Genomic DNA, 26,054 nt, shown 5'->3' on the forward strand with positions numbered 1-26,054 from the left:
TTTAGGAATATACCTACCAGACGTTCCAAAATGGATGTCCCATAGGCACCTCAAATTTCACCTGGCTAAAAGAAAACCCCTTCCCCTTCACCACCCTCACTGACTTCTTTTTATCTGTTCAGGGCACTTCCATTTTTCCAGGGACACAGGTTTAGAGGCTTGGAGTCATTCTTGGCTCCACATCCTCCCCTCAGCCTTCCTGGAGTAAGGAACCTATCAGCTACCAAATCTTGTCAATTCTGCTTCAATCAGTCACTAAGTATTCTACCCCTCCTATGGACAAGGTCCTAAGCCGGGTGATAGGGTACAAATGCAACTCATTGAATATTGCCTCCTTGTAAGGAACTCACAGGCTAACTGGAGAGACAGCATGTATGTATATAATAGGTGCAAGCATAACTATTAAGAGAAGTGCAAATGTGTACAGAGTAGTTATCTATGAGGTACTTTGGGAAAGAAGGCATTACTAGTTTGGGGATCAGGAAAAGCATGAAGTGCAAGACAGTGCTTGAGCCCTACCTTGAAGGAAGAAAGGGATTCCATTGGGTAGAGGTCATGAGGTAGTACATTAGAGGGGAGATAAAGTATCGTGAGGATTAAAAAAAAAAAGCCTGTGAGGCAAAATGATGTACAATGAGGGTGGAAAGACGGTTTGGGGCCAGGCTGTGAAGAGCTGTAAGAATTAAAGAGAGTAATTTATTCTTGATCCTAGAGACAATAGGGAGCCATTGGAGTCGACTGAGTATGGGAGTGATGAGGTCATATCTGTACCTGTGAAAAATCAGTCTGGTAACTGTGAGGAGGACAGACTGGAGTGAGGAGAGGTGAACAATCATGAGATTGCTGCAGTGATCAGGCTGAGAGGTGTTGGATGCCCAAACTAAGGAGGCAGCTAGGTGAATAGAGAAGAGGAGGCAAATGCAGTAGATGTAGAGGCTGAAACAAGCACATACACAACACGTCTTGCATCTGTACTCTCCATCTTTTCTGCACAGGCATCAGCTAGCTGAGGCCCTTATCACTTCTTGCCTTCACTACATCAACAGCCTCCTCAGTGGCCTCCCTACCTCCAGCCCACTTCCACGGCTACCAACGGGATTTTTCTAAGGCTCAGGTCTGACCTCGCCACTCCTCTGCTCAGTAAATGCCAGGGAATCACTACTAGCTTAGGATCAAACTGCTTTGTTTGGTATTCTGAAGATCTTCACAGCCAAGGCTCCACTGAGTCCAGCCAGACTGGCCTTCTGGAGGGCCTGTCTTCACTGCCTGCAAGATGCTCCCTCCTCATCTCTGCCTCAGAGACTCTCTGGTTTCCATCAGAGCTTTGCTGAAGTGCCACTTTCTGCATGGGACCTGTCCTGAGCCCCCAGGTGCTGGCGTCTTCCCCCTAAATCACCTTGAATTTATCTTAGCTACACTTACACATGCACACCTCTCCTTGAAGACAGACGATGTTCTGTTTCTGTCTTTTTATCCCCAGCACCTGGTACACTGCCTTACAAAGAGGAGAATAATGGAATTTCAGACCTGTCTGTGCCACTCATTGCTTAGAGATAAGGAAACTGAAGCTCTGTCATTTGAAAGGTCATACCTACATCCAGTTAGTAGCAGAACTGAGACCAGCACCCAGGTTTGTTAAGACTTGGTTCAGATCTGTCACTAGTAAATTAAAACACCAACATGGGTACTAATGAACAGAATCTAAGAAGTTACAATTATCAACTGAAAACACGATCTGTTGAATTTGGTCACTTAGGTTTCTACTTCATTTTGTAGTGGGAAGATTGAATGGAGAACCATGTTCCCACAACAAACCAGAATGTGACCCGTCTCCTTCACGACCAGGCTCCTCTCTTCCCCTGGCCGAGTACTGAACCTGAACCTGGTCTGCCTGAGCCTCAAAGCCATCACTTGGCTTCTTGGAGGGAGAAGATGCCCTGTGCTCCCTGGGCCACAGAAATTTTACAATATCAATTCAATTCAGCTTTTATTAAGCACCTACTATATTTAGAACACTGATAAGTACAGAAAGTGCTAAGATTTATTACCTACCTGGCCTTGTGGAGTTTAAAGAGTATTCTCTGCCTTAATGAAATTTATGATTCAGTAGAGTAGCATTTAATGGATGCAGAGACAAAAAAAGAAACTGCATTCAAGCAGCTTACATTCCCCTTGCATTTTACCAACAAAGAACAGCAGGAGGAGATAGAAAGAAATTCCATTCTAAACAGTTACAGAAGGTCTACAACATTTAGGAGGCCACCTGCCTCCATGCCCCACTCAACCCCTGCCCTTCTGTCAAGTGATGAGGAGGGGGAAGGCACTTCAAACTAGTGGAAGTCATAAAGGCTTGGATGCAAACGGTAGCACCTGAGGTGAGCTATGGAATTGCTTTGGCAAAGACATAGAAATGGGAGGGGTGACAGTTCAGGTAACAGCTAGGCTAGGATATCGACTTTTTGAAGCGTATGTAATGAGAGCTATATAATTAAATTAAATATTATATATTATTATATATTAATATAATATTAGCACAACACCTGGCACTTTGTTGTTGTTGTTGAGTCATTTCTGACTCTTTGTGACCCCATTTGGGGTTTTCTTGGCAAAGATATTGAAGTGGTTTACCATTTCCTTCTCCAGCTCATTTTACAGATGGGGAAACTGAGGCAAACAGGGCCAACCGACTTACCCAGGGTCACATAGCTAGTAAGTGTTTGAGCCAGGACTCTATCCTCTGCGCTGCCTAGCTGCCCCTTTGTAAAGTCACTTTTCTAAATTTTTTGTTCATTTGTGTTACTTTTTTGCTTTTCTGAATGTGTAAAAGACGAACGAACACAAGCATTTCCATATACAAGGGGGAAAAAGGATTGTGTGTGAAACTGTAAACATTTATGATGGTATAGCTTATTTCTTAAATACCTAATTCAACATGTTAATTTTTCTTTTGCGCATTTTGTTTTAACGACATGGGTTTAAGTCCTGATTCTGACACATACTCACTGTGGCCCTGGGTAACAACACGCTTTAACATCACCATTCTCTGGTTGCAGAAAAGGCATAGAAGTGCATTGGTAGAGAGGATCGCACGCCGGAGCTCCTTGTATGAACCAAAGCACAGATCCATTCCCTATCTCCTTCTGCCTCTGAGACTCACCATGCAACCTTGGGCAAGGTTCTGTCGGACAAGTCTGTACCTTGTAGTTAAGAGTCTTTGGGTTTCTCAAACACTGTGCTTTGTTCACTTCTGCACGATTTCTATCTGATCTCTTCCCTGATTGGCCTATTTTTTTAATCTGTGATGAAATAGTTTTAATGATTATTGCTTTGTAGGATAATTTCAGATCTGGTACCATTAAGTCCCTATGCTTCACATCCTTTATTTTCATTATTTCTCTTGAGATGCTTTATCTTTTGTTACTGAAGATGAATTTCATTATTTTTTTCTAACTCTATAAAGTAATCAGTCCTTTGGTAGTTTGGTATGGCACTGAGTAAATTAATATAAGTATTACTGTCTTTCAAAAATATTTTAATATTTATATTATCCAACCATGGGCAATTAATTTCTCTCTAGTTACCTGAGTCTATTAATTTATGTGAAGTATGCTTTACAGTTGTACTGCTATAGATCCTGTGTGGGTCTTAGTATGTGGTATTTCATTCACGAGGTATATTCTTTCTACTTACATTTTGCCCTCTGGTTCTATCAAATCTCAGCAACTCTCTAATTTCTTGAAATGCAGTATCCAAGCTTTTTAGGAAGGTTTTTTTTTTTACCTTTTAGGGAGTCTATTAATTCTTAAATGATTTCCCTCTGTCTTGCTCTCCAAGTCAGCTATTTTTGGTAGTAAACCTTACATTTGCTTCACATTTCAGTCTTTTAATTTTATTCTAATATTTCTTATTGTGTCATGGAGCTCTTTGATCCATTCTAATTATCAAGGAGTTCATTACTCTAAGCTATTGATGCTCCTTCCAATTCTTTGCTCATGAAAGATGCCAATACCCTTGGCATTCTGCCCCATCAGCATCCTATGTCCTTTTGGTTTGCAGGTGGAGCCATGAATTCCACAGCTTCCGCTTACAGAGGGAGCTCAGCTCAGAATATCTGCTCCTTTCTCTGCTGGCTGTACCATTCTGGGATTTGTCTGACTTTTCTACCAGACCTCACATCTGGATACCTTCCTTGTTTCCCTTCCACTCCCACCCCAACCCTTGCTCCCCACACCCTGCTTTTCAACTTCCTTTTGTGTGTTCTCTTCCCTCTTTAGAATCAAGCCCCAGGAGAGCCTTTCTTCTTTGTATCTCCTGTGCTTAGAAGAGTGCCTGGCACATAGCAGATGCTTTATAAATGTTTACTGAGTGACTAGCAGGGCTCTTATTTCACTTATAATTTCATTTTTTAGTCTCTCATTTCATTTCTTCTAGGTATTGTCGTAGGACTGTAATTGTTGTGGAGTTATTCTCTTTTTCTATGTTTGTCTTTTAGGCATCTAAAAGATACATACTTCTCCATAGTCTTCAGTCTCTTCTGCTCTAGCCCCAGTTTCTGACGTTAGATTTTGACCAAAGGCAAGGCTAGGCTCTACCCCCTCCTGCATTCCTGGATGGAGTGGTTGGGCCTCTTTGGTCCTGACCTTTATTTTCTGGGTTCCTGTTGCTAGTTTCTTCTTCACCTGGTATGTCTACACTCAGAGCACCGGCAGATTTCAGGTTTCCAGCCCCATCCCCCAGACCTTCTAGGTTCAAAGTGCTTTGGACTTTAGAGCCTTCTGGAACATCTCAGGTCAGAGTGCACTTTCAGAACCCCTTAAGCACACCCATCTCAGAACTATGGGTTCCAGGTCGGAGAGCTGGGGGTTTCCAAGCCCTCCAGGCTTCCTTCCTCTGGGTGCAGGGTAGGCTTCAGATGTCCCTGGAGCATCACTGATCTGAGTGCTAGTAGGCCTCCAGTTTGTTTCCGGCCAGCCCTTCCCACTGCCTACAGGATTCTGCTGTCTTTTTGTGTAGTCTGAGCTAGATAACGGCATCTTGATCACTCAAACTGGTTCTCCCTTCTGATCTTTACTGGAATATACATGGGAGACCTAGGTTCCTTTGTGACTATTCACACAGCCCATATAAGGGCAAAAGTATTTTGATTGGATTATTCAATGGGTAATATGAGGAGGTGGGATTAGTGCCCCCTCCCGCTACCCCCTAAGTATTTTGATTGGTCCACAATTCTAATGAGGAGATGGGGGTGAGTATGTGTGGCAGCTGCTCCCATTTTACTCATCAAGAGGAGATGGAATTAGCAAAGGAGAGATGATTAGCACTTGTGGGACAGCTTCCTCCTGCAGGACTGGCTTCCCCAGGAGGCTGGCTGCATGTAGCTTAAACATGGGGTCACTCCAGAATGACTCCTCATTAGTGACTGATTTTACACAATACTTTGGTGTGAGAAATAACTTGATTTAGTAATTATACTGAGTAGGAAATAGAGGTGCATTACAAGAAAACAAATACAAGAAAGCCAGTTATATGTCCTCAGATTTGATAAGATTGCTGTGTATCATCAACATGACAATAGCTAACATGTATATGGCCCTTTATATACATCAGGCAGCTAGGTGGCTCAGTAGATAGAATGCTGCGGCTGGAGTCAGGAAGACCTGAGTTCAAATTTGGCCTATGACACTCACCAGCTGTGTGATCCTGGGTAAGTCACTTAACCTCCGTATGCCTTAATCCACTGAAGGAGGAAATGGCCAGCCACTGCAATATCTTTGCCAAGACAACCCCTATGGGGCCATGAAGAGTCAGACACCACAGACCAACAACAAAGTTACACCCATTATTTCATGCTTGCCTCTCACTGGGTCGTTATGAAACGGCTCTATTATGTTCAGTTGATTAAATCCCCACTCTGAGAACTAAAACAAAAGTGAGAGAGCTGGGAGTATGGAGGGAACACAGATTTAGAGCTAGAAGGGCTTTTAGAAGCCATCTGGTATAACCCCCTCATTTTACAAGTGAGGAAAGGATTCCTATCCCATCCCAGGTTAAGTGGTTTGATATGGTCTAAACAGCTAGTGTCTGAGGTAGGATTTGAACCCAGTTTTCCCTAACACTGAGTACATCCTTTTATCTGCCATGTCGTATTCTCTCGAGGCTGGAGCCAAACTGTGGGCAGCTTGAAGGGTCTAAGTGACATGGCTCTCTTTCATCCTAGAGGAAACAAAGAGACACTGGAATTGCTTGAGCTGGGGAGTGACATGATCAGACTTTCACCTTGGCAGCTGTATGAAAGGCTGCAAAGACGAGACTCACCTGGGGGCAGAGGGACCTTAGAAGGCTGTTGTAGTATAGGTGAGAGATGATGTGGGGCTGAAGTGGAGTGCTGGGTGATACTGGGCTACTGGGGAGACAGAATTGGCAAAGTTTGGCAAATGATTAGAATGGGGTGGGGTACAAGAGAGAGAGACAGAGACAGATAGAGACACAGAGACAGAGAAAAAGAGAGACAGAGAGATAGACAGAGACATAGAGATAGAGACAGACAGAGACAGAGAGACAGAGAGAGACACACAGAGACAGAGAAAGAGATAGAGAGAGACACAGAGGCAGAGAGACAGAGAAAGAGATAGAGAATGAGACACAGAGGCAGAGAGAGAGACAGAGAGAGAGAAAAAGAGAGAGAAAGAAAGACGGGGGGCAGAGAGACGGGGGGCAGAGAGACAGACAGACAGAGACAGAGTTAGAGACACAAAGACAGAGAGAGACAGAGACACAGAGACAGAGAAAGAGAGAGAGACACAGAGATAGAGACACAGAGACAGAGACAGAGAGAGAGGGGAGGGGCGGCAGACAGACAGATAGACAGAGACAGAGTTAGAGACAGAGAGAGACAGAGATAGAGACACAGAGGCAGAAAGAGAGAGAAAAAAAGAGAGACAGCGAGAGACAGAGATAGAGACATGGAGACAGAGAGAGACACAGAGACAGAGAAAGAGAGAGAGACACAGAGATAGAGACAGAAATAGAGACACAGAGGCAGAGAGAGAGAGAGAGAGAGAGAGAGAGAGAGAGAGAGAGAGAGAGAGAGAGAGAGAGAGAGATGGGGGGCAGACAGACAGAGACAGAGTTAGAGACACAAAGACAGAGAGAGACAGATACACAGACAGACAGAGACAGAGAGAGAGAGAGAAATGTTGAGGATGGCTCCTAGCTTACGAACTTGGGGTGACTAGCAGAATCAACTAGAACAATTCTCACCAGAAACAGAGAAGTTTGGAGCAGAGATGGATTTTAAGGAACATGCAGTAAGCTCTCTTTTAAACATTTTGAGCTGGAGCTATCCAGCAGGCATCAGGCAATGCTATAAATAAGTAAATAGGGAGGTACAAGCAAAATATGTGGGGCAGGGTGTCACTGGAGGTGAGAAAAGTTTTTAATGATGAAGAGAAAAGTATTAACAAAGGCTTCCTGGAAGAAGTAGTCTGAATTGGGTGCTGATCCTCACACTGCTAAGAGCTCTCACTAGGAAGAACATTATCCACACAGGGAGTAAAAAAAGATTGCTTCAAATTCTCTGCACACTGGGGTCAGTCTCTTTGGGGGACAAAGACATGGTGGCAATTGTGGCTGTGGTAGGAGAGAGATTATACCAGGGGGAAAAAAAACCATCAAAAACAAAGAAAAACTCAGGAAAAATATAAGCCTTGACTCCCTGGACATGTAGGTGGGGACATGCATCACATAAAAAACCTGTAAATAGCCCTACAAGCTCTGTATTTAATCCTGTGTTTACAAGACTGAAAAAGTAAAGTGGGCACTTAAAAAACTCCAGCAGGCTGAGGCCATCACGCTAGTCACTGTTTCCAGGAAAGGCAGCGCCTGCTGAAGATAAGGCAGCTGCTCCACATTTCTCTTTGATTTGCCCATTTCCTAAGGTAACAGCAGAATAACTTAATTCTACAGCCAGTGATAGTAAGGAGGAGCAGGACGGTAAGGTAACGAGCTCCAGATCTGGCATCAGAGAGTCCATATGCAAAGCCTGACTCCGATACTTAGGACCAGAGGACTTTGGGATAATCGATTTTTCTAAGCCCCAATTTTCCAATTTGTAAAACAAAGATAACAATGTCAGTACTACCTGCCTCAAAGCAGTGTGAGAAATAGACAATATAATACACTAAAGAGCTGTACGAGCTCTTTATGATAATCACAGAGATCAAAAGTTACAGGGACTAGCATTAGGTCCGTGACACTGCAGTATAAATTTGCATCTCACTTCAGCATTTTCATCAAATACATAAAAACGTAATGGACGCCGGAATTAACAGATCATTTCTTTTTAGTTCTCTTCACTTGGAATCAGCCCCAAGGTAATAATCATAGCTAATAGCGACATAGTGCTTTGGGGGTTGCAAAGGATATTATTCTATTATCTCAGCTGATTCTGACAAAGATCTTAAAAGGGATGCCTTAAAGGCGTCACCATCTCTATTTTACAGATGAGGAAAACCAGAGGTGGCCTGCCCCAGGCCCAGAGAGTGATTCTGGGAGGCAGATATGAAGGGCAGCGTTCTTTACCCGGTCACTCGGGAGATGCCTCTGTCACACTGGAATGTGAGGTCAGAATGAGGGCGAGAAGCAGCCCCCAAGATCATGCAGTGCAAGTTCCTCGTTTTATCTAAGAGGAAACCAGGGGTCCAGTGGAGTTCAGTGGCACCCTAGTTCACACAGGGAAGCAGTGGTAGCGTTAGAACCCAAACCCAGGCTCTCTGACTCCAAACCTAGGGCTCCTCCCTTCAGGCCATATTGGCTCTTTACTCAGATACTCCTAAAAAATTCCCATTTCTTAGGCTTTATGTAAAGAATTTTTAAAGTTTACCTTGCTTCTTGCCTTTTGGGGGAGGATGGCTGCTTGACTCTAAGTCCCCAATTGCTTCCCCAATTCTCCCAGCTAGAGATTGGCCTTCCAAGGTGGGGTGAGACTTTGTTGACAGTGATAACTGAGACAGGCAGTACTTTTCTTTTTATAGATGACCCCCAAACAGCTTGGCAGTGACAACCGACCCTTGCTTGGCCACTGCTATTTAGACTGGGGCTCCTCCCTGTGCCTTCAATCACTGTGATGGATGGGCCCAGGATGTTTCTAAGCCACTTAGGATTCTCTGACCACATCAGCATATTCCCTGAATGGCCCGAAGCTGGATGGATAACTTCCTTTCCTGTCCTTTGGATTATGAAATGCCATCCTAGGGAATGGAACTAAATCAAGCTGGATGCTTAATGTAACCAAAAGGTCCTGCCCCCTAGAACTGACTAGCAGTTGGAAATTAAGTTGTTCATCATTAGGTTCTTGCAATGCCAGTGCGTAGGCTGTCCCCATGCCTGGAATGGGGAAGTGAGGTGGCCCAGTGGATAGAACACCAGGCCTGAAGTCAGAAAGAGAGTTACTAGCTGTGTGACCCTGAGCAAGTCACTTAATCCTGTTTGCCTCAGTTTCCTAATCTGTAAAATGAGCTGAAGAAGGAAATGGCAAAACCACTCCAGTATCTTTGCCAAAAAAATCCCAAATGGGGTCACAAAGAGTCAAACTAAAAATGACTAAATAATCTCTGGAATGCATTTCCAGAGACTGTTCTTGATCCTACTCCCCTCCAGCTGCTACTGTCTCCCCACTGAAATTACATACACATATACATGCACACACATATTTCACTACATGTATATATGTAGGTGTGTATACATAAACCACATATATATACATATACCACATACATATATCCACACCCATATGTATACACACACACACACACACACACACACACACAGTTCCATCTATCTACCTACTCAGTTGTTCAGGTCTATCCACCTCTTCTTGATCCTGTGGCCCATAGCACACCAATGCTGTTCATAGGCTTTTTAGCAAAGATATACTGGAGACAAATAGAGGTCAAATGACTTGCCCAGGGTCACACAGCCCTTTGGCATAGCCCTTTGGTAATCCCAAATAGTGCCTCAGCATTGCCTCTCTGACTCAAAGAGAAGATCAAAGACATTGTGACTCTGTACCTTCAGAATCCTCCAGCTGATAGGGACTGAGGTCGGCAATTGTTTACCAGAATTCCACTTAGGGACAAATCTGCAACTGCGCTGCCTAGTCTCAAACCAGGGTCTGCAGTTTGAGAGCCCGGCTCTAAAACAAGTTCCCAATTCAGAAAGTAAGACTGGAAAAATGAGTAAATAAAAAGAGATGAAGAATTATGATGCTATAAGTGCTCAAGACACAAACCCAGAAGAGGAGAAGAATTCCAAAGCCTCCAAGGAAAATATAGCTTACCCATAAGATCTCTTGGAATATACAGAATGAATCAAGAGATTTTTAACAAAAAAATTAAAATGATAACATAAATGAAAATGCTACAGGAAAGAACTGGAAAAGAAATGAGGGCTATGGAGAAGAGAATTGGAGAGAGAATTGACACCTTAGTATAAAAGGTACAAAACCTTAAGTAAGACTTCCTGAAAACTGAGATGGAGCAAGCAAAAAGGAATAACTCTACAAGGCAACAAAAATTAGTAAAACAAAGTCAAAAGATTGCAAAAAAGTAGGGAAAAGCCTATAAGAAATCTAATAACAAAAACAACTAACCTGAAAAACAGACCAAGGAGAAATACTCCAATAATCAGTGGACTACCTACCTGAGAGGTAGGGCAGCCATGTGGTACAGTAACTAGAGCACCAAGCCTGTAGTCAGAAAGAGCTGAGTTCAAATCCAGCTTCAGACACTTATTAGCCTGGGCAAGTCACTTAACCCTGTTTGCCTCAGTTTCCTCATCTGTAAAATGAGCTGGAGAAATAGCAAACCACTTCAGTATCTTTGCCAAGAAAACCCCTAATGGGGTCACGAAGAGTCACACATGACTGAACAACAAGAACGTGAGAGCTATGACCAAAGAAAGTCTGAATATATTTCAAGAGGTCATGAAAGAAAAATGTCCACACATGTTAGAGTAAGAGGGGAAGGTGAAAGTAGGAAGAGTCCGTTAATCACCTCCTAAAAGGAACCCCCAAATGAAAACTCCCTGGGAGAGGTGGGAAAGGGGAAAAAAAGAAATGCCTGATGAATGAAAAAAGAATTTAAAGATAAAATCGAAGGGGAAAGGAAGGGAATACAGATCTATTATAGTGCCTATTAAAATTCAGACGCTGTGCTCAGCACTTTTTTACAAATAGTAATTTAATCTTCACAACAACCCTGCAATGTAGGTGCTATTATTATCTTCACCTTACAGGTCTGGAAAATGAGGCAAACAAAAGTCACATAACTTGCCCAGGGACACACAGCTAGTAAGCGTCTGAGGTCACGTTTGAACTTGGGACGTCCTGACTCCAGGCCTGGTGCTCTGTCCACTGCACCCTCTAGCTGCCTCAAAAAAGGACCTAGATGACGCTATAACAAAGTAGCTCTACCCCCTGCCAGGGTTTCAGCTGAGCCTTCTTTGCTCCACATGCCTGGCTCAGCCTCTCTTCACCCAACACACCTGCCCTTACACTACAGGTCTTTCATATGCATATCAATGCCCCTCAAATACTTTAGATGCCTAGTTCCTCTATCTACTCAATTTGTATTATTACCTACTCCTCAACTCCAACTCATGGCTCAGGAAGGGATGATCAGGTTCATCTTTTTCACAATTCCTACTTAAATGGCACTTGCTAAGTGTGGAGGCAGGGTAGGAGGCTCCTGACTCTGTCTCCAAGCTTTCCTCCATTTCATAAAATGAGCTGTCATGTCCACTCCCCCATATTCAAGTCTGCCCTCCTCCCAGGAGGTCTGCAAAGCTGGCCTCAGACAACAAAGTTGTCCTGCTCTATTCCCCAAGATAGATGTGCAGAACAGCAATTCTCCCTTCCATCTTACTGAACACAATAAACCACCCTACCTCCATTCTGAGGCCAGCTGTAAATAGCCTGCAATCCAGCATGACCACTCCTACTTTTTGATTCTCTATAACATACCAGAGAATTATTTGAAATCAGAGCTCACTTATCTGACAGAAATTTTATGAGTCAATTGACCTCTCCTTGTCTTGGCATGAAATATATCAATAAAGCTCCTTATTGACTTGTCCTAAAATTGTGAATCTGGGGCTTCTCCACTATCTAAAGTAAACAAAGTTCTATACTCACAATAATTCTGCAAGTTAAGTAGTGTATTATCATTCCGATTTTTACAGAGAAAAAAACTGAGGCTGAGGTAGAAATGATTTATCCAAGGTCACATTCAAGTCCTAGCAGAGCTAGGACACCAACTCAGAGGTTCTGATTCCATATCTGATATCCTTCCCATTACACCATGATACAGCACTCCATAAGTTATTGAATCAATGGTCAAACAGGCAGGTTAAAAACTTGTGGATTTTTGCATCTACTTCCTTGATCATGGGCTGCAGGCTCAACTAGAACGGTACCTGTTATAGCCAGGAGGGATGGCACAGACAATTTTTGTCATTATATGAATAAGCAAAATAAGGTGGAGGAAAGCTAAGTGACTGGCAAAAGCTCACACTACTCATCTATAGCAGAACCACATCTTTTGACCTTGGGGAGAGATATCAGGACACAAAATCACATGGGGAAAGAGATTCTAGGACATAGCCCCATGGAAAGAAACCAGAAATTCCATGAAGGGGCCTGTAAACTGAGACCCAAATACACCAAGAAAGGGAACAGGCCTGGCCGGGCTACACTGGAAGGCAACTCTTCTCATCTTGGCAAGCACAGGCAGGTGGCTTGTGAGTGAGGGAGTAATAAAGCTCAACTCTCCCCTACAATCATGCTATCAAAGACCAAGAAAGAGTGCCAGCATGAGGAATGATTAGAAAATCTAAGGAGAAACTACTGTTGGTCAGTTTTCCAGCTCAGATCAGTACAGAGAGCCAGCCAAAGGCTTCCAGGGACTCAGCAGGGATCCAGCTAGGAAGGCACATCTTTCCAGCATGGGGACTGGGCTGGGGCCTATGGCTAAATACAGAGCAAGGAGTAGGAATGGAGTAAGCTTACATCTGTGTTCTTACACAAGAATGGGGTCACAGATCCAGTACAGACTAGGGCTGAGGTCTGCAGCTAAGTCACTTGAGCAGGAAGTACAGACCAGGTGCAAGCTTATGGTTCTGTCAAAAGGATAGAGCCTTCCAAATAGTTGACAAGGATTGGGGCCAGCAGTTGTCCACTGGAGCTCTAGCCCAAGGGAAGCTTGCAACTGTGGCCCAGACCAAAACCAAGACCTGGAGCCTACAAAGTCAGACTACTAGAGCATTGATCATACTATGCAATAGATAAGACCTTTTGGGGTATACTAAAAATTTCTATCTATCTGATCTCATTCCTTAGATCCTAGAATATAGTATTCAGTACCTGGAGAAAGCAGTGGTGGCACCTCTGATAATATATGTCAGGACAAAACAAAGCTCCAACATGCCCTCCAGAACTGCAAGGACCCTAACCCTAATACAAATATCAGGAAGTAAGGCTAGAAGAATGAGTCAAGGGAAAAAAGACAATCACAATTAATAGCTATTGTGAATCCAAGGATGCCCAACACACAATCCCTCAAGAAGAAGACAACCAGCAATTCTCAAACTTTTTGGTTTCAGAAACCCTTAATTCTCAAATGTTTTGGTTTCAGGAACTCTTTACACTCTAAAAGTTATTGAATACAGCCTGAAGATCTTTGTTTATGTGGTTAATAACTATGGATACTTGCCATACTAAAAATGAAAATATCTTAGTATTGTTATTAACATAGTTTTAACTTCATGGATTCCCAGAAAGGGTGATCTCAGGGACGTTTAGGAGTTCCTAGACCACTTTCAGAACCACTGCTCTACAATATCAACAAGCAAAGCTTCAAAGAAAGACACAGCTTAGATACAAGTTCAAATAGAATTTCTTGAAAAAATTAAGCAAGAGTTGAAAAAATGGTATTATTATTGGAATAAAAAAACTCTTCAGGAAGAATGAGAAAAGAAACATAGACTTAAATGAAAATTAACAGAGAACAATAAGTCTAAAACCTTCCTCAAAGAGCAGACTGCCTGAAAATTATAACAGACCAAACAGAAGCTAATGATTCCATGAGATAAAGAGAAATGTTAAAACAAAGTCAAAAGACTATAAAAAATAAAGAAGATATATCAAAAACAAAACAAAAGACCTAGAAAAGATTTCACAGAGAAAAAACATAAAGATCACTGGATAACCTGAAAGTCATGACCAAAAGAAGAACAAGATACCTTATTTCAAGAAATTATAAACTAAAGCTGCAGACATATTAGATTCAAAAGGCACAGTGAAAATAGAATCTGCCATTCTTCTCAAAATAACACCAAATTGAAAATTCCCTGGAATGTCACAGCCAAAATCTAAAGATTCCATGTTAAAAAGAGAAAATACTACAAACAGCCAGGAAGAAAGAATTCAAGTACAGTGGAACCTTTCAGAATCACACATGATTTGGCATATTCTACGATAAAGGAGAGAAGAATCTGAAATATGATATTCCAAAGGCAGAGAGAAGCTTACAAATAAGAAGGGTTTACTTTGCAAAATTAAGTATAATCCTATAGGGAAAAATAAACCTTTAATACATTAGAGGACTTCCAAACATTCCTGATGAAAATATGGGGTGTGTAGAAATACTGAATTGCAAACACTGAATTTGCAAATGATACTGAATAAATTTGAGAATTTGGAAAGGATTATACAAGAATAAAGTTCTTACATTCTAATAGAGGGAGAAGAATCAAATGCCCTCTAAGAATCCTTAAGTCACCAAGGGACATAGAGGGAATTAAATAAGACACAGAGACTGGAAGTGGTTCAGGAATGTTTGATGATCTTAAAAGAAGAAAGGAAAGGAAACGATAAAGGAATACACTCAGAAAGAAAGTGGGAGAAAAGTAGGAACTTTTTTGGACATGACCAGTTTGGGGCTAGGACAACAGCAACAGTGATATAAGCACACAGCCCAAATGGTTAATGGAAGATGAAAAGTAAAACACACACCGATTACCTAACATGTGTCAAGCACTGTGCTTTTCACTGGGGATTACAAAAAATAATGAAGCAGTTTCTGCCTATGTGCTTATAATCTAGCTGGAGATATAACATGTATGCATATAGGCATATAGAAAATAAACCAAATTAAAATGTAAACAGCAAACATTTAACAAAAATTAAAATACAATAAAACATAGATAACATATTTTTAAAACTAAGGCAGCAGGGATCCTTTTGTACAGACTAGTGGCCCCATTTCTGTTTGATTTTGACACCACTGCTCTATATCACTAATAATTTGAGGAAATACAAATTTTAAAAATTCAGAACTTTTCCTCCACACCTATCAGATTGACAAAGATAACAAAAAAGAAAAATCACAAATGTCAAAGGCGCTGCAAGAAAACAGGAGCATTACTGAATGGTTGGTGGAGCTTTGAAATAGTCTAGTCATTCCGGAAAGTGTATTGGAAGTGTGGTCACAAGGTCATTAAACCATGCACCCCCTTTGATGCAGTTATATCACAAATAGGTCTTACCTCAAAGATGTCAAGAAAGAGAAAAAGGATCCCTAGGTACAAAATGTGTTTACAGCAGCACTTTTTGTATTAGCCAGCAACTGGAAATTAGAGAAGTACCCTTCTCTTGGGGAAAAGCTAAAGGATATCATGGTATATTAATGTAATGGAATATAATTATGCCAAATTAGGAAAAAGAAATGACACCTGGGAAAAACACTATGACCTGATGCAGAATGAGACAAGCAAAACTAGAATATAGACAATGACAACAGCAGTATAGAAAAAACAAGTCAGTGCAACGATCAGCCGTGATTCCATTTGATTGATGATGAAGTATTTTACCCACATCTTGCCAGAAAGATGATAGACACAAAATGCAGAATGAGTCATATACTTAGACATGTCTGATGCAGGAACTCGTTTTGCTGTACAATGCAGATTTGTTATGGGGTTTTCTTTTCTTTTTTTCTTTTTCTTTTCCTTTTTTGTTGTTCAGTTGGGGTAGGAGAAGTGGGAAGGAAAAATAATAAATGTTTACAAAAATAAATGAATGAAGAAATAAATGAACTAACAAAAAAGTACATCTCAGCAAAGTCAACTCCATATGTACATGTATGTATATATATGTATATACATGTATATATACATATGAAGAGAGAGAGAAGAGAGAGAGAGACAGAGAGAGAGAGAGAGACAGACAGAGAGAGAGAGAGAGAGAGAAGAGAGAGAGAGAGAGAGAGAGAGAGGGAGAGAGAGAGAGAGAGAGAGAGAGAGAGAGAGAGAGAGAGAGAGGGAAAGAGAGAGAAAGCGCAATGGACTCCAAACTCTTTGATGGTACAAACCAATCAGTAAAAAACTTCACTCCCTGGTTTCATTTAAGACATCTCTGGGATCATCTACCATACTATCCTAGGAGAATTTTTCTGGCTTGACTCTGTGGCTGCCACTTGCTTGAGACAGCAGGTCACAAAACTAAGTAGAGCTTGCAAAATTTAGCTGAGCCTTCTGACCAAGGTTGACAGCCACCAAGGTTGTCCATTTCACCCATGCACTCTCATTTTTTTCCTTTGACAAATGTATATTCTTTTTTTTTTGTATAACCACCTGTATTTTCTGAATAGCTATCTTTCTTTTTATTCTTTTTTGTTTCACATAATGATACATTGAATAAAGTTTAGCTTAGGAATGCTGTCCTAAAATTTTGTTCGAAAGGAACCTTTTGGTTAGAAATGAGGTTCAGAATAAAAAATAAAATTTTAAACCAAAGGAATGAAAAAACCTAAAAGCAGCACTGGATCAAATAATAATGAAGAACTTCTTCCACCCCAGAACTGCACAAAAAGTAAACTAGAAGCCAGGGGCAATTGGAAAGGAGGGCCACCAGAAAAGCCAGGTTAGCACAGGCAAACTAACTAGAAGTCTCCAAGCGAGATTAGACACTGGACAGAGATACATGTAGCCTGCCAGGCTCTGTATCCCATGGCTGAAAAAGCAAAGGCTGCTTCAAGAAAGCCCCAGGGTGTTCAGAAATCCACATTGTTGACTATGAAAAGTCAGTGGGAGCAGCAGCAAACAGTGTAGGCATGGTACTAATAATACTAGGATACCTCAAGCCCAGGAACTGCAAGGTACCTAGCACTCTACCCTGAAATGCCATAGAGGGCGCCAAAGTTCCAGGACTCTGAGCCTCAAAGACCTACAAGATAAGAGTCAATGGAGGATCTGAGTGGAGACCAAGCAGGGGTAACCAACTCACCCAGTATGAGAGAATGAGAGAATGGCTGAACAAACTGTGGTGCACAAATACAATGCAATAACACTAGACCTTAAAAAACGATGCAAGAGAAAATTACGGAGAACTCTGGGAAGTATGAACTGACCCAGAGAAGTGAGTGGAGGCTGGAGAACAATTTATATAAGGACAACATGGTAAAGAAAAAACTGTTCTGAAAGACTTAGGAACTCTCAATGATCTATCCCATTTCCGGTGGGCCTAAGATGAAACATAGTGCCTTTCTCCCAATGGAGATGTGATGGATGTGGGGTGTAGAAGGAAACATATGTTGTTTGTTTTTTTTTAACGTGACCACTGTGTTAATTTGTTTTACTTGACAATGCTTATTTGTTATAATTTTTTTCCCTTTGTATTTCACCTGGGGGCAGGGTAGGGAGGAAGAAGAGGGTTGGGATGGTAATGTCTAAAAAAGGAAGAAAACAAAAGTGGACACAGAAACATTTTAAAATTTGCAATCAAAAAGATGGAAGTTCAAAAGGATGCCCAGACAAATGGAACAGTTTGGAAAGGTACATGTTGAAATAGAGCATTGTTGTGTGTATCTCTATACATACATACAGACATACACACAATATATTTAAAATATACACAGTATATATGTAATATATATGTACTGATTTTTAAAAATACATAATTTGACATATTTCAGTATAAATGTTTTCCTTTGCAATCCTATGTCTTCTATTTTATGCATTTAAGAACATGATTCTGAGAATTGGTACAGAGCCTTCACCAGACAACTAGGGGTGTCTAGGACATTAAAAAAAAAGGCTAAAAACCTCTGTTCTAGCTGGTAGTGAGTGATTTCCTACTCCTCTAAACTCAAAGCATTTGTTTTGTACTTCTAGTATGCATTTCTATACTAACTAGTATTATAGTTCTTCCTGCACATGTCTGATCACATGAAAGCCCAGGTTATGCCTTTAAAGGTATTGCACCTAACACAGGTACTTAATAATTGTTAGCTGGATCAATGTCCACTCCTGGCATTTCACGGGATCATGGAGTAGGAGGTGATCCTCGAGGTCATCTCTTACCAAGAGATGGATGCCCTCAAACAACAATTTTTACAAATAGACACTTAATGCCTAAATGCCTTCATATAATTATGGACTCAGATTTAGAGTTGGAAAGGACATTAAAAGGCATCTAGTCCAACGCTCTCACTCTATAGATAAGGAAGCTGAAGCCTTGAAAGACTGACTTGTCGAAGGTTGCACAGACGAAGTGACTGCTGAGTTCCCCAGGTCTTCTGACTACAAATCCAGTGCTTCTCCCAACATATCCCACTGTCTGAGATGCTCCCAAAGCCAAAAGAAGCATCACTAAGACGGTGTCAAAAATGAAGCTACTCCCTCAATCCCTACTTGCAGTGACAGGCTAGGTCTCCAGGGGGATCAGGGCTTGGGATCTGTAGCACAAGAAATCCCTCTCCCAGCTCCTCAGGGGCCCTAAGAACCTTGATGGGAAAAGTCACAGCCACCGCCTGGGATGCACCCTGCTCCCACCCATGAGGTAGGAGGAGCAGCTCCAGGGTTCGTGCTACAGAAGTAAACCAGAGACTTAACTTTAGACACATAAAACTATGATGCTTGTATCTGCAATTCTGATCCCCGCATCTCCAAAAAGATATAACTGAACTAGAGAAGGGCAACTAAAATGACCTGAGACACAGAAATCTGGGGCCCTATAGCCTAGAAAAACAAAAATTATCTCTCACTCCTTGAACAGAAGAGTATCTGAGTAAATCCAATTCAGTGGCAGGGAAACTTGGGCCAATCCCAGGTATTGTTTCTGTTCGTTTTGGTTTCAGTCATCATTTAGATGACTCCATGTCTGGTCAACCGGACTAGACAATCTGGTTAATGGTCAAACAAAGTGAGCCATATTGGCCGATGGAGCCAGCAAACTCTCCTGGCTTGAAGCTGAGGCTCCGGAGGAGGCCACGCAAGAGACTGCCATCGAGTGAAAAGTACCATGGAGCTTAACTCTTACATGTGTGATCTCCCCAACAGGGTGTGAGGGCCACAAGAACAGGGACAGGCTTGTTTTTTTCTTTTTGTATCCTCTTTTTTCTTTTGTATCCTTTGTATTTTGTATTTTCTTTTTGTATCCACTAGCCTGAGTAGTGCTTAGCACATATTAAGGGCTTGATAAATGCTTTTTCCTTCATTCAGTCAATCAAGTTGATGCTACCTGAAGTACCCTGACTGACTTCCCTGTTCTTGAACCTACTCACCTCCTTCTCTGCTACACACAGGGATGGTCACACCTTTTGATCTTGCCATCACTCCCAAGTGCTCCACTTCCATGTCAAAAAACTCTGAAATTCCTTTATCCAGGTATAATTTTCTGTCATTCCATCTGTCTCTGTCCCTTTCCTCTCCTGAACCTGGTTTGTCCTCACTATGACCTCTAATCCCTCCACCTCTCAGCACCTTCCAGGCCATTGACCCTGTTCTGGCTATACTCTCAACTCTTCCCAATCCTGACTCCTTTAGTGAACCAGATCCACTTATACAAGGAGAGCTCTCTTCCTCAATCCCTTGCTCACTTGTCCTATCAAGGCCATCCCCGCCTTGTTAAATTCCAATCCTGGATTAGTCTCATCATCCTATTCTTTGCTCCTACTTATATGCTCCTGAATGGAGCCAGAAGAAATCATGCAACTATGTTGAGTGGGTATGCTACAAATTCGTGTTATCTAAGGCAGTCTTCCTACTCAGCCCTGATTTTCTATTTGACTAAACAGAGTGGGCATTCCAAACCACTTCTTCCCTTAAGCCTTCACAACATCCCCTTCCTCAGTCCCCTCTGTTTAGCATCTCTCACGGTGAGGGGAGAGGCTCCTCTCTCCTCCCCTACCCCCAGCATTTACCGCAGTTTCTCACATGCCAGTTATAGAGCATGGGCTTGTATATCTCACATTTCAAGTCACTGTCTGACTGCCTTTTCTGCCTTGAGTTTCTTTCTCATAAGGTACTAAACAATGGTCCTTCGACGGACGTTTCTAGCCTCGGAGGCAATGTCATGATTTTGAGAGTTGAGGAGCTTCTGGATCCCTAAAATGGAGCCATCAATAGGAGTAGTTTTCTGCAATTACACCCTTCTCAAAGAATATGACCCCTGAGAGGATGAACCCAGGCTCTGGCCTAACTTTCCAAAAGACATGGATCTTAAAAGAGTTTTTGAGGAAGGGCAGAGCTGAGGTGAAGGAATGCCTATTCAACAGATCCATTAAGTGCTCCATCTTTTAATATTTCAAGTATCAATGTCCTACAGGGGTGGGGAACCTGCAGCCTCAAGGCCACATGTGGCCCTCTAGGTCCTCAAGTGTGGCCCTCTGAAGCCCTTTGTTCTGTGAAGTTTAGATTACATCAAAGGGCCACACTTGAGGACTTAGAGGGTCACATGTGGCCTCAAGGCCACAGGTTCACAACCCCTGTCCTAAGAGAATGTAACTGGAGGTATAGGTTAGGGTGTCATGTTTTAAATCGGTCACTGGGTGGTTGAATCTTTTATGTTTTAAATATTTCTTTTGCGTGGACGAAATAAATGGCTGTCCTATAGCAGAGCTGCCTTGTATACTGAGTACCATTCCACTTCCTCTTTGGGGAGCCCTTGACATGAACCAAATTTAAGATTAAGTGATATTCCCCAGGGCTCCAAGGCTGGATAGGTACAAAGAGGCATATTCAAGGAAAATGAGCTTGACCTTTATCTTAAGAGGCCAGATTTGCCCCAGAGCTGACCCCTATCTGGACATGAGGCCAGAGCTTGGGCGCCCTAATTGGGTGAGGGTGCCTCAGCCCCGCCTGGGCCACCAGTGAGTGATCTGTTCCATAGAGTGGGAGTTCTAGACTTCCACTAGAGTGGAAGAGGTCGATGGATCTTGCAAGAGACATTACATGAATAGAGCTGAGATACGGAAGAGTGAGGGAGTGAGGAACTTGCTTTTAGCAATCAAGGGTTTAGTATTATGGGGATGGGGAGATCCGGAAGGAGTAGGCATATGCTGGCCTTGGAAGTTGCTTAGCTGATCAAGGCAGGTGAAAATAAAGTCCACATTTCAGCATGGCCTTCCTCACCCTCTGCTTGGCCTCCCTCACCCTCTGCTCGGCCTCCCCCACCCTCTTCTCAGCCTCCCTCTCCTCTGCTCATCCTCCCCTGCTCTGGGCAGCAGCCAGACAGTGCTGTAACCCAAGGGATCCAGAAGCTCAGCTTCACAACAAGGCCTGGTGAGGCCTGGCTCTGCCATGAAGCCTGGACTCAGACATTATCATCCTCCCTCCTGTTTTTAAGGTCCCTTTTGGCTCTGACTCCCATCCCATATAACAAGAATGAGAACATTTTATCCTGGGTCAGGGCCGGTGCTGCTAGCTTGCGTTTCATCTGTAACTATTTTCTTATTACTGGAAATGTACCATTTAGGGACACACAGAGGTTCATTCCGACTTAGAGAAAAAGCATTGGTAAGCTGTCTCTAAAGCTTTTATTTAAAATTTTTCTTGTTCTCATCTGCAAAGAGAAAATGTTAGCTCAGGAAAAAGAAGAACTAAAGCCAAGAGGGGAAATCCTTTTCACAGATGAGGAAGGTTCTTAATGCCCTGTCAAGGAGCTATATTACTAATGCATGATTATTGCAAATGGTTTTTTTTTTAAGAATTTTACCACTTGCCTGTTCTTCAGTGCTCTGCTGTTAATCCTTACTCCAACTCCCATCTCCTAATTTTTCTTGTTAGTTTTTACATAATACTTGACAAAGTGAGGGCGAAATCTCTTAAGAATGACCAAACAGAACTTTTAAAATCCATTCTTCCTAGGAAAAACTGTATTAATAAAAATAGAAAAAATGTTCTGGAAGATACATGGTATCCAAAATTTTCACTTGTTTGCTAAGTAGCCTAATTATTTTGCGCAGCAAAACATATTCTACAGAGAACTATGGAGATAAAATGGACCTCAAAGTTGTGAACTGATTCGACCATTCTGTAGAGCAATTTGGAACTATGCTCAAAGGCCTATAAAACCATGCATACCCCTTGACCAAGCAATGCCACTACTTGGTCCATATCCCAAAAGAGATTTTAAAAAACCACAAAGGAAAAGGACCTATCTGTACAAAAATATGTATAGCAGCTCTTTTCTGGTGGCAGAAAATTGGAAATGCAGGGGATGCCCATCAATTGGGAAATGCTGAACAAGTTGTGGTATATGATTGTGATGGAATGCTATTGTGTTATAAGAAATGATGAAAAACTTGAAAAGACTCATGAGTAGAACCAGGAGAATGTTGAACACAGTAGCAATAATATTTTAAGATGATCAATTGTGAAAGACTTAACTGTCTTCAGCAATACAATGATTCAAGACAACTCTGAAGAACATATGATGAAAAATGAAAGAACTGATAGAGTATGAGTACAGATCGAAACTTTTTTTTAGCCATCTCTATTTTTTGGGGGGATTTTGGTATATGTTTTCTTTTACAACATGACTAACAGGGGAATGTTTTGCATGACTTACACATGTATAACCTGCATCAAATTATTTGCCTTCTCAATGATGGAGGTGGGGAGGGAAGGAGAGAATTTGGAAGTAAAAAATTTGAAAACATATGTTGAAAATTGTTTTTGCATGTAATTGGGGGAAAATAAAATACTAAATCTCAAAAGGTCGTTAGTACAGTGGTCCCAAAAGCAAACTGCATGTTTATGTCTATACATTTATTTGTAGTGATGCTATCTATTAAGTTTTGATACAAGACTTGTTAGTCCAATATCTGGCTAAGTAAATGGACAAAGGACTGCATAGTATGCCTGGGAAAGACTGAAAATAGTATTTGGAAATCCCTTATCAAATCCATTCTTTTGGCTCAAGGTAGAATTGATCTTAAATCTTTCCAGAAAAAAATACTTACATAACATTTTGTTTAAATGTCTCAGGATAGGAGACACTATGGCTTCTTTTGAAAACATTTTGTAATGTTTCATAGTTTCATTGTTTGGCCATGTGACATGGTGGATAGAGCCTGGCACCTAGAGTCAGAAGATCTATGTTTGAATCCTACCTCGGACACTTACTAGTTGTGTAACTCTGTGCAAGTCACTTAACCTCTCTGAACCTATGTTTCTCATCTGAAAAAATGGGGCAACAACATTTCCCAGCCATGAGAACATAAAGTACTTTGCATGATTTGAAGTGCTATACAAATGGAATATTACTCTGTAGACTGAGACACTGATTTTGCCCACTAGAAGTTTACAATGCATAATCTCAGCTGAATACTTACAATTGTTCAGCAGTCCCTCTACTCTGTCTTTAAGGATTCCCATTTCCTTCCCCATAGCCATGTTTTCAGACCTCTCCCTCTTCTCAAGCATCTAAGTGCACTCTGTTAGCACAGAACCAATGTAAACGGCGGCCATTCCACAAGAAGTTCCCTCAGCTTCCCAACTGCATTTTTCAAAACCGGTGTCATCCTCCACTTTCTCTTCTCTGGACCCATAAAATGGATCCCTGCTCTCTAAAAAGGCTGATTCCTACACCTGTGCATTCCCTTATCTACACAACAACCTTATTCCAGTAGTTAGCACCTATTATGCATCTTCAGTGTCTCGCTATCCAAAGAGGAATAATAGAAAGGAAGCATATTAGACACATAATCAAGGAACCTGGTTCAAATCCTGGCTTCAACATTTATTAACTGTGACCAGAGCAATTACTTTACCCTCTCTGGATTTTATTTTCCTTATCTAAAATTAGGAATATTTCCAATACTTATCCTAACAGGGTTGTTTTAAATGTAGAGTGTTGAGTGCTAAATAAATGAGGATTATCTATCAACTACTTCTCATCTGCCTATAACCATACTTTGAATCCATCCCTTAAATCTTCAATAATGATTGTCCACTGGAATTCCTTGCGTAGGTTTCTCCTTCATTAAGTTTTTTAAAGAGAAGGCTCGATGCCCACTTGTTGGAGATGTAGATTCTTGATGGGGTGTATGTTGTACTCAATGGCCTCCGCTATTTCTTCCAGCCCATAATCCTATGACTTTATCCCATTCTCCCTTTAAGCAGTCACTGTGACCCAAGGCCTCTATTTCCTTACAATCACAGGATCATAGAGTCTCTAAGCATCATCAAGAGCCTACAAGGACCTGCTGCCCTCAAGGAGCTCTTTCTCTAATAGGGGAATAAGACATAATAGGAAAGTGATAGCCAGGGAAGGCAGTCACAGGGATTACAGGTAGAGCCATGGGACGGCAGGTGGCCAGGCCCTTTCCAACAGCATAGAATCATAGTTATAGTTAGAAGGAGCCTCGGAGTCCAGCTCTACCACTTTTGGGATGAGGAAAAGGACGCCCAGAGAAGATAGGTGACTTGTCCAAAGTTACAGAAGAGTGTGTCAGATGTGGATTTGAACCCAGGTCCTCTGGATCCATTGTATTAGTCTGACTACTGTCCAAAAATAAGAGCAACAGAATGAGGTGAAAAGGAAACACACAGCAGCAGGACAGAGATAACTGCCCATGCCAGGCAGGTGCTGGCATCGTGATAAGCCAGGCATAATGATTTGAGTTTTCACTCACTCATCAGTCAAAAGAGCTCAGCCTAGTGTAGAGTTGCAAAACTGAGTGGATTAAATGGTTGGGGGTGGGGGGGAGCAGGGCATGGTCTCTGGAGGGTTCCTGTTCCTAGTAGGTGGAAAGGGAACAGAAACAGGAGATAGCAAAATAATCACAATGCATAGGCCCTGATTTCCTGGTAGACAGCTGGATACAATGACCAGTTTATCTAGCCCTAGTCTAGACTCACCAAAATTTCCTTCCAAAATGTTGCAATCTTTTTTTTACCGCCACCATTTGATTGAAACTTATCTCTCACGTGGGTCCCCAATAACTTTCTAATCACCAAATTGGGGTGTCTAGGTGTTCAGGGAGGACTAGCCTCCCTGGTATGAGGCCTGCCAATCCCTTTTCAGGGTCAGCTCTTTGTCTACCTCTGGTATCTACTGGCCACCCAACTCTCACCTGTGGTTCCAAGAAGCTGTAAAACGTACAGCAGCCACACCCCAATAAAACCATCTTGACAGATGGGCTAAACCAGGTGAAGGGTAACTAACAGGCCTCAGATCTGTCAGTGAGCTAGGGAGATGTCTACCCCAAGCATGACTTTTCCCCAGTGGAATGGGTGGATGAGAATAATTTGTTCCAGTGACCATGAAAGTGGCTGAAGCAGCTGCTATGGAGCACTTAGAGCTTGGTCAAAGATGCCAAAATCATCCACTGCATCCCAAGACATTGCCAGTCATCTTGACTTTTGTCTTACCGCTGAACTTCAATGACTCTGGAAGAGAGACTGAGGCTGAAGATTTTGGGCAACGATGTCGTCACCATTGAGGTCATCGGTCCTCTGCAAAAATGAAGGACAAACAGCAACAATCACCAAATCCAGTGGCTGCTTTTCTGCCTTCACCTTCTTTGGCTTCTCTACAGCTTTTGCCCTGTTGACTACTATTCTACTTCTCTGATGTTGGCAACCTCTTCAATAGCTCTATCATTGCCCCAATTCTAATTCTCGCCTTTGGTAATCTCAATCATTTCTGAGATTTTACCACTTTTATGCAAATGACTTCTAAATCTATCACTGTCTTCAGCCTTGGCCCTTTTATG

At 42.0% G+C, this 26,054-nt stretch overlaps 1 protein-coding gene across 1 annotated transcript in view; it reads right to left on the bottom strand.

The window, feature by feature from the left end:
- Positions 1-9,038, bottom strand: part of ART3 (ADP-ribosyltransferase 3 (inactive)) — a 29,381-nt gene extending 20,343 nt beyond the window's left edge. The window contains exon 1 of the mRNA XM_036763578.1: positions 8,882-9,038. The gene's annotated coding sequence lies outside the window, so the exon portion shown is untranslated. The remainder of the gene's footprint in view (positions 1-8,881) is intronic.
- Positions 9,039-26,054: the final 17,016 nt, after the last annotated feature.

The sequence above is a fragment of the Trichosurus vulpecula genome, chromosome 6 (genome assembly GCF_011100635.1).
Source record: "Trichosurus vulpecula isolate mTriVul1 chromosome 6, mTriVul1.pri, whole genome shotgun sequence".
Classification (NCBI taxonomy): domain Eukaryota; kingdom Metazoa; phylum Chordata; class Mammalia; order Diprotodontia; family Phalangeridae; genus Trichosurus; species Trichosurus vulpecula.